Below are 10,745 nucleotides of genomic sequence, written 5' to 3'. Positions count from 1 at the left end.
ATAATAATAATAATAATTGCGATTAAGACTTTTAGAATAATTAATTAACCATACTATTCGCTGCTTCATCTCCACAACCATGTTGTCACTGGTTAGGTGGATAAAACTGAAATTTCACCCTCCCTGTGAGGGAAAAACCGCAACTCCATTTTCCAGTAAGGGATTACAGCCGAAAACTGTCGGCGCTGAAACGGAGCTGATTTCTACCTAGACGGAAGGGTCCGCCGGGCATTGAGAAGAGCTTCCAGTTGGCGGCTCGTCAGCCGGGCGCAGTAAACAGCTTGCAAGTTTGCGAAGCGTAAAGGCCGGCCGGGGTCGGGTCTCAGTGGGGGTCTGGGACCCGCAGATTGGAGGAGCAGGCGCGCGCTGTGGGAGGCGAGCCGGCTGGCCACATTCACGTCGCCCGGCTCCAGATTCCAGACTCCAGCCGCCAGCCTCCAGGCGGCTGAATGAGAGCGGCGCGCTGCTGGTGACAGTGCATTCCTGGCCGCTTCACAAGCCGCCGGGCGGACCCATTAGGGACGCCGGCCGGCCGTTCCGCATTGGCGAGACGTCTGGGGCGGCGCCGGGCCGCCACACAGCGCTGTCCTGTCGCCCCCATGCGATCCCTGGGGTTTCCCTGAAATGCGGACCTGCCGGGGCCCTCTCGTCCTCTAAATCACGCCCTGTCCAGTCAGCGGATCTTCCAGGGCTCTGCTTCGTTAAGGGGAAGACACGCTGTCCACGATTCACCGACGAGAGTGCCTGTTTCCGCACTCAGATACGGCATACGTTGTTTCACATTTTCCTAGGACATACAAAATCCTAAAAAAAAACTATATGAACAGATAAGTCAGTAACATATGACATACCCATTGGTGTCCGCAAGGACCGGTGAGAGGAGGCACTTTTGCCCCCCCCTTCTCCCCCCTACGGATATTTCTGCAGATGCCCGTGGATTTACCAGCTTTTTGCTTTTAAAGTATGACGTAAGTACATCGCTAGCAGCCTGACTAATTTGTTGATTTGCCTCTTACGTCACAAAACGTGGTCTGCATCACTTTAGTGAGAGCTACTTGCAATAATGCCCGAACCGCAAATCAGTATGACAACACGATAACGCACCCACATAACGAGAACATTTTCGTAAAACCAGAAAACGGCCATGGAAGCATACTAGCGCATTCATGGTAAAAAATCCTGCATCGAACCTACAATCTTACTATGCACTTAACGTGTCTCGCAAACATCGCAGTGCCTCGAGTGTGTCAAAAAAGACATTAAAAAAAGCTAAACGTGTTGGTAAATGATTTATTTAAAGTAAGAAATAAAATAGACCAGATAAATATTTTACGTGCCTGACGCCTAAAATCAGAAATTGAGGCCTCACGGGACTATTTAACCCTTTCTGCGTCTGCGATACCAAATGGCGTCATTAAGTATCCCTGGCTTTTTTGAGCTTCCCAATGCTTCAATGATACCGTTTGGCATCGCTTCACGCAATTCCAAGTTTGGCCAACAGATCACAGTGGCCTTTGTTTTCATGACTCGACGTTTGTTTGAAGTGCAGAACAGAGAAGTGTCGTGTGTTGTGCTACTGCATTTGTGAGAACAATTACTTGCGTTTACTTTTATTCTGTGTATACTGAAATTCTTGGTTATGGAACCAACTTTACGTAGTTCCTCAAGGGCAAGGGAAAAAAATAAGGTAAGTTTACAATACAGTTATGTATGCATTTTTTTGAGTAACTTATGTAATTTCTAATGATGCCATTTGGAATCATTATTTTATTTATTAACCAATAGCTTCAAAAGAACTTTTGCAATGGATATAGCATATGTGCAACATATACAGTAAATATTCACCACAAAAAAAAAAAATCCCCAATTTTTTTCTAAATGTGACGCACAAAGGGTTAAAGTTCATTCTTTAATTTATACTCTTAGAATTTTAATGAGCACTAGTGGATATTTTTGTGGTGGAATATATTGACTGTGCGGTCCGCTGTTGGTATACGTTTATCTACTCTATTTTATTTCTTGCTTTTAGACAAGTCGTCCACATTTCAACATTCAATTTTTTCAGAAAATTTTTATTTCAAAATGTTCTGACATTTAAACATCACACCAGCCTTGAAAAGATGAACATTTAAGTCAGCTGTGAAATGTCTCCACTTTCCTTCAAATCACTAATTAAATTTTTCTTAATTACCTGACTACTTTGAAAAGAATGGATTCTTTCTTTTTTTTCAAACTTGCTCCTCACGGTGGTCTATTTGACACCCAATTTGCCTAGTTTTCACTCTTCGTTTGGCCGTGAAAATTCGGAAAAGAATCCGATCTGTAATTTCGAGGGAGTCTTGTTTTCCCTCCACTCGAAACATTTGACGAAAAATTAGAAGTCTCACCGTGACTCTCACATGCTGTATGTGCAAGCTGCAACTTACATATGATTTGCACATATAGCAATTTCTAATTTTATGTATAAATGCAATGTAATACAATGAGTTTGTAAAGCTCTTCCCTACCTGTTAGAGAAAGCAGTCACCTCATGTGTCAGGAGCGCTTCACTAGGTTCAATGGAATCACACCACTCACCTGAAACAAATGTACAACGTAGTAAATATTTTACAAATGAAAAGGAATCACAATATTAGCAATATAGCTCACCATTTCTGGTGACAGAAATGATGGTTATTTTCATCGTAGGTGAAACTAATAGATATACTGTTTCTTTTATGCCTAATGGAATCTAAGGTAATTTCTCATACTACTTTCATAATTCTGATAATTTTAAATTTGCTGTGCTCTAAATTATACGTGTAAAATGATTTAACAATAAATAACACAGTCACGCAAGTTATATAAAATAATTGGTGCAGAATGGTCCGCGACACACTGGATTTGTTACTATGGTGAGACGGCGACGTGGTAGTAATGTTAGATGTTGTCTGTGAGTCAGTTCTGTGTCTACTGTTGTTCACCTTGGGTGTCAGTCACATGTTACTAGGTCTGTCCTCCTGTAGATAACATTTCCATGTCGACGAACTACAATTATAGTTGAGATCCAAACCTGAAGCCATCAATGTATTATCCTGATGAATGAAGATCTCTCTTCATTGTCTAAGTGAGTGCAAAACCACAAAAACAGGGACGTTTAAATGAAAAGCCTTGGCGGCAGATGTTCTTGACCCGCGCTATTCACGCGCGGACCCGTAAGAGGAAATTAAATTCGATACCAAAGTACCTTTCGCCAGACACCTAAATGAAATTCCCAAATTTTAGCTGTAGACGTAAAGAACATTTTGCAATAGATTTGTTCGCTGTACTGATACGCGGATGTGTGTCATTCAGAAAGAAGCAGGATAAGGATTTAAATTTTCATCTACGATGAGGTCATCAAAGACAGAGGGCGCTACTCTCGTGGAGCTGTTGAGACCTGCATAGCATTCAAGTACGTCCCTCCTGAACGCATCGAACCCATATTCACATGACGTGCTAACTAATGCGAGTCAGCAGTTTCGCAGAACTATAAACAACAGTCTCCTATTGGCCATCATCGTGGAATCAGGGTCAACTGCCAGTTCTTTCGCCAATCATCGATCCGCGTCAGGTCATCCTGCATTTCGATACACGCGCTGCAGCCTCTTATAAACAACGACAACGTCTGAAAAAATGCCTCGTAGAGTTTCCGACGTTACCACTAGGTACTCCATGTATTTAACAAGGAGTAATGACAACAATCCCTTGGATTACTCCTGAAATGACCTTTACATCTGTCGATTTCATCGCGTTACGAATAATAAGTGAAGGAACGTGATATCAACATGGGCCCGTTTCTGTATCGCATCCTGCATTTCATGACGTAAGATCTCTGTTTACGGATCCTTGTCAGTTTTCGTAGATGAGATTTTCATTTTTCAGAAACGTCATAATTCGTGACCGCATAACATGTTCCATAATTCTACAAGAGAATAACGTCAAGGAAGGAGGTCTACAATCAGGTGCTTCTGTTCGGCGACACTTCTTGAGACGGGGAATGACCTGTGCTTTTTTCAATAGCTTGCTATTCTTCCTTGTTCCTGCGATCTACGACGTATGGAGTGATCACAAAGTCCCGTTACTCCTTATGCGTTACGTAGATGATAATGAATTCTTTCTACATATACATCATGACTGATGAACCCACTTGCACCATGGAGCAACGGATAGTAATGGACAGGTGGGCTCATACAGGGGAATCAATCAATGAGATATATTCGGAATTTCACCTGCAAGGTTTCAGAAACCTTCCCTTCAAGTATAACAGTTTTACGGTGGGAGGAAAAGCTCTTTGCATCTGGTTGTATAGAAGATAAGCCACGAACAGAACGACCGCCAAAACGACTGGAAACGTGTGTGGATGCTGCGACTTCCGTCGAACGTTCGCCAAAGCAGTCCACTGGTAAGCGGTCACAGGAAATGGAAGTTCTACAGTCATCACTACAAAAACATATGAGGAATGTTATAGAGTTGAATGCATGTAAACCTTAGTTTATAAATGAACTGAGTGATAATGGCATGCAAAAACATTATCAGGCTTGTGGGAGAATGTTGTGTATGTTTACAGCTCTTTCTTCAAAAAAAAGTTCAAATGTGTGTGAATTCCTAAGGGACCAAACTGCTTAGGTCATCGGTCCCTAGACTTACACACTACTTTAACTTAGAACAACACACACACCCACGCCCGAGGGAGGATTCTAACCTCCGGGGGAGAGACCGCGAAGTCCGTGACATGACACCCTAAACCGCCCGGCCACTCCGCGCGGCTGCTCTTCCTTTAAGGGGGGAGTGTGCACTATACGAGTATATCGCAGCGCAAATGCGAGAAACAATTATTTCTGGAGTAAAGAACACCTAAATGTTAATGAAGAAACCGAGCACAATCTTGGCCAGTCATAATCTGTGCTGCAACATCTGCAACCTACTTGGCAGATCGATACGTCTTTGACGGTGTTGCGACTCACATTGCATGTCTCGCCATGTTACGCAACCTGTTCATTCCACATCTACAGGACCTGGGACTGCTTGGTCGTGCCTGGTTCCAGCAGGATGGAGCACCTGCCCATTGTGCTGCTGCCGTCAGAGAAATGGATTGGCTGCACCTTTGCAGTGACCATCCCGAAGTCCTGATCTGTCCTCTTGCCACAATGCATTATGGGGGGTTCGTTAAGAAGATTGCTGCCACACTTTACGAGTCGTTGACAAACTTAAGAATGGTGGCAGACGAGCATTTATTGCCATTACGCCAGCAATGTTGAGGAAAATTTCACAGTGAAAGTGGAGGAGATTCATTCTCTGTTATATAAACGATACTGTACCAGTACACACAGAACCTGTGAAATTCATATATATTATGAAAATGGATGTATGTATGTATGTATGTTCCACATCTTCTCCCAAACCACCGGTTTCAACTAAACTTGGTACACACATCATTTACTGTCTGGAGAGAATAGCTGTGGGGATATGGATCACCTACCTACGAAAGGGGTGAGGACGGGGGTGAAAAAAGTAATGTATCTCACGAGGCACAAATTCACAGACTTTTTTCATCCAGTATTTGAGAATGAGAACGCTTAGTGACTAGCAACAAACATAACACATAATTTTCACGAGTTGTCTCGCTGACAACTCCCACAAAATGACGAAAGGAAAAATGTTTATCGTTTACTGCATTCTCGCTGTCCATGCTGTAAAACTGTCGCATCAGGTTTGAAGTTTTTATTTATTACCTCTTTACACCAACTGTATCCACGACACATTTTGCACGCAATACTCACATATACAACTGAATGTTCCTGCAAACTTATAGCACTGAATGACACATGGTTGAGGAGACAGTCATAAAAACTGAAATACGTGAAACCTCATGCATGACGTTTTAATTTTTATGTCTTCAGTACTCACTCTATTCTCAAAATTTTGCAGACAGTATAAAAATATGCCAATGAATATACCTGCAAAATTATATCGCTGTACGGGACATTGTGCAGGAGATACTTCATACAGAGTAAAATGCGTGAAAACGAAACTATAGGACGAAGTTAGCTGCAGGTGAAATATGGGTGAAACATGTTAAATATGTGTGAAACACACGTGAGGTGTGTAATCAGTCAAAGCCGTGGCTAAAAATCTCCTCGTAAACACCTGGAATGATTTTTACCAAACGTGGCATACAGATCACAATTTCCAAAGAAATAATATGGGGGTAAGAACCAGCTACTGCCTATTGCGGTGCGGGGGGGGGGGGGGGAGGGGGTGATAACGTGAAGAGAGAAGTGGGGGAATAGATGGACAGAAAGAGAGGAGTGAGGAAGACTTTGGCACAGGCCTGGAGGAGGATACAGATACACTGAAGGGGAGCAGGAGATGGGGACAATGAAGGGAATGGGCAAATGGACAAAGAAAGGAAAGAGGAGGAGATGAAGAAAGAGGGGGGGAGGAGCAGATGGACAGAGAAAGGAAATTGGTCAGGGAGAGGAAGGGGAGGAACTGAGAGAGGATGGACGAGCAGACGGGAGGAGAGATGTGGAGGAGGAAATAAACCGATACCGGGAATATGAGATGAATAAAGAGGAGATGGACAGAGAGAAGTCCAGGGAGTTCGTGACAGCTGTACGGAGTGACACTTGCACGGAAAGTGAATGTGCTGATATTAGCATGGAGACCAGGGCACTGCAGGTAGTGGACAGGGTGTTCCAGAAGTAGGATCCAGCGGCTTGTCCGCCGATAACTGCTACTTATTTTGTAGAAGGCCGAAGCCCATTTCCCGCACGAAGTTCCCTGTCCCCTCACCAGTCTGCAGTGTGCGTGCCTTTCTCCCAGAGTTGGTTTATATTCTACATGAAGCGCGAATGAAGTACGAAAACATTTTGTCGCCGCAAAGAAGCGGGCAAAAGAAACAGTCGCTAAAGTTTCATGAGTTTACGTTGAAGAAGTAGGCCAGCTCTTCACTCGGGGCTACGACTTTGTTACCATCACACGGAAGTGCAAAACAGTCGTTACATTCAATTAGGCGAAAATATATGGGAACTACACAAGATCCCATCGATTCTGGGGGGGTAGGGGGAGGGGGGGGGGAGGTATTCTTCCAAGGACGTAATTTACTCGTGAGTGGTGAATGGTGGCAGCAAATTTTATTTGCAGGGGACTGGAAGACAGAATACTGGTGTTTGCCAGCGAAAAGGGAAAAATGTGTTTATCAGATTATGAATCATTCTTCGTGGATGGAACGTTCAAGATTTCGAGCAAGCAGTTTGGACAGTTGTTTATACTCCACGCCGACGTTACCATTCTCGCTGTTTACATTTTGATGACAAAAAACGAGAAACATATGAACGTTTTTTAAAGCTGTTAAATCTAGCCTGCCTGGATGGAACCCCGCTTCTCAGATGATGGATTTCGAAACTGCCGTCATCCCAGGAGCTAACAGTTTATTTTCTGGAACGGAGATTACTTGTTGCGATTATCATTATAATCAGCGTTTGTGGTAAGAAGTTCAGTGTTGCGGATTCGTTCTAACCTAGAAGAACAACGAGGAAATCGGTGTCACATAAGAATGTCTTCTGCTCCAGCACGTGTTCTCCTGGAAATGTTAGATGATGGCTGGCTGTGTATTTAGGAGAGCACGCCTGAAAACCAGAAGCTTCAGGACTTTCATGTCTATTTTATGGACCATATGCCAACAGAATGTGGAATTGTAGTGGAAGGCTTTATCGCACTAATAACGTCTCAGGAGGATGGAACCGAAGAATAAATACAAGTTCATCCGAATATTTACTCATTAGTGAAAAATTTTCGAGATGATGAAGAGTACCACGGCCACCAGTTTGACCGACCAATTTTAAACTTTGATGGGAAAAGAAGACAAAAGTGAGCAATGAAGACTGACGAAACGATTGTGAAGGTTTTAAAGGAACTCCAAACTGATGGGAGCTTAAAGTCATTTCTGAGTTGTGTGGCCGACGCACAGAAGTTACAATGACCGAGAAAACGTCAAGATTGTTGAAAAATTTGTAAACATCGAAAAGTAGCTTATGTAATCATTGGAAATCTCGCAAATATCATAAATAAATTTAATGGGCAGGGGAGGGGGGATAACAAAAAGAAACTACCTTTTTCTGTTGTTCCCTGGAAACGACACAAAGTTGGCGAAACGTCTCTTGAAATTTGTAAAATATTCCTTGACGAAGACTGGTAAGACTGTACCAAAGGCCAAACCCTTTTCAGGCAATAATCACAGCATTTGCCTTAAGAAGTCCGTCGCATCAAAATCTATATGGGTGGACACCGAAAACAAACACTTTGCAGCGGAAACACAGCTAAATGACATGCAATTCAAAAATGGTTCAAATGGCTCTGAGCACTATGGGACTAAACTGCTGAGGCCATCAGTCCCCTAGAACTTAGAACTACTTAAACCTAACTAACTTAAGGACATCACACGCATCCGTGCCCGAGGCAGGATTCGAACCTGCGACCGTAGCGGTGGCGCGGTTCCAGACTGTAGCGCCTAGAACCGCTCGGCCACCCCGGCCGGCACATTCAATTCATACTTCGCTCATGCTCACTCTCCGCCTGGATTGTGGGCGCTCGCTGTAAAATGGGACTGTCAGACGTTGCTACCTAGCGTAGCACGGCCGAATGGTAGCGCAGGCGAAGAGCAGACAATGTGTTGCCTTCAAAGGAATGACCATAATTTGGTTCGACTAGCCTTAGCTACATACATACATTATATACCGCACAGTGCTTAATGGGCCTCTCCACTCAAAAAGTTTTCTTTTATTTTGCCGATTGAATCGTGGTACTACTCAGTTCTTTAGAAAATCAAAATTACGATCTCACCACAGTTATTGAAGGAAATAGGACACCCGGAATCACTGGTGATGGGCAAGCTTGTGATTGATTTTCAATTTTAATTTGACTCAAAACAGACTTTATTATGAACATTTCGTACATTTGCCCTCTTACTGATGCAATATACAAATCTTCACTTTGACTGAATTACATAAACACGAAGAAGAATCATATTTTGCGTCCGCAACCAAAATCACTGATAGTAGGCACGGTGAATAATCAATCACGAACAATCGTTCTTGTTTAACCATGTCTCAAGAGACATAACACTATACACTTCCAACCAAAGTTACAAAGCGACATAATACCACAACTTCATAAAGAGCAAAGAGATCTTAAAGGTTAACAAAACTGAACTGCCCACATAAAGGTCCACAGTGAACTATCCTCATACTAAAAATACAAAGTGGGCCAACCAAGGTCGCAAAACTTGTACACAGGAATAATAACTTGCACGTTCATTAAAGATACACAAATGGTTGACGTAAGTGTTAAATAAGGGCTTGTGATAGCTCAACCAGTAAAATGACTTACAGAAACGCCAATATTAATAAGGTGGCCTCACTTAACTAACGGACATAGTGACTCAGAATGATTCCCAAATTGCACTTAACTTTAGAGAGTAGTGTTAAGACCCATAGTAGTGTTTGGAAGTAATGACGCTACCGCCAACAGGCAATACGAGCGTTCACTCCCCACGGCCTGTGCACAGGGTCACTTAGCACGCGTTATATATTTATATGTAATCCGACCGGCCCCACAATGAGCGGTCCTGACAAGAATCCATAACTGCGCCGACGCCAGGGTACGAGCAGTCTTAACAAATGTCCTGCAGCACAAACAGATTGCAATGAAAACAAGGTCAAATCACAGCGACACTGGAATATATAATAAGCATGCCCCCAAATTCTTAAGGAACAACACTAACATTACCCTTTTCCAGTAAGTTAGCAGGAAACTTAGAGATCACTTCCAGTTGCCTTAAGGCACTTTCAACATTAAAGAAACATACCAAATGGTGCAGTGACAAATGATTAAACAATTAACTCTACGGCTGCTGGGCACGTACACAACCGCAGCCAGTCCCAAAGCCGGACAATATATCCTAAACAAGTAAAAATTTGCATGAAAACCACTTAAAACACATACTCCACGGACGATCAAAAACGGAATGAGGAACATGAAGCTTCTTAAAATAGCCACTGTGGAACCAAGTTCAGAACCGTCTCCGGCAGCTACCCATGCCACAATAAGTATGAACAATCTGCTTAGTTAAACACAGAATAAAAGTCCTGTGTAACATGGAGCTTGCAAATTACGAGCTGGGAAGCTGCTCAGCGTGAAACGACGAACCCACCACAATTTTACACGTCAAGGCGCCAAATTATCGGCACCGTACATCCGGCGCCCGCCAAAAGGCAAGAGCGGCGAGCACGGCGAGGCGGCCCATGCACCCACTGTTAGGCACGCGGGCTTGTTTTTAACATAAGTTGGCTCGTTGAACGCCGACCAGAGACTCACGCGTCACACGTTCACCAGGAAAACCCGCCGGGGGAGCAGTCAATATCGACATCAACGATGCAAGTGGAACACCCTAGCGCCAGCCGCAACGACTCACCGATAATAACCAAATTTTACACTTGTATCTATTATGTAAGGATGTAGAACCACCCAAGTTTTGGAGTCCACAACTTTATTGGTTTTCGAACTTTGAATTTTTAATTTGAATTTAATGGTGTTCCTGAAAACAAACTTCTGGTACCCAAATCACAATTTTCACTTGCCAGACATGATGGTCAGACTAAGAACTTCAAAGCGGTCAGACACATCAACGTCAACGTATTTGTTTATTGTAGGTGATGGTGCCT

This window comes from Schistocerca piceifrons, chromosome 1, assembly GCF_021461385.2.
Source record: "Schistocerca piceifrons isolate TAMUIC-IGC-003096 chromosome 1, iqSchPice1.1, whole genome shotgun sequence".
NCBI lineage: Eukaryota > Metazoa > Arthropoda > Insecta > Orthoptera > Acrididae > Schistocerca > Schistocerca piceifrons.
Note: the sequence above shows the minus strand (reverse complement) of the source record.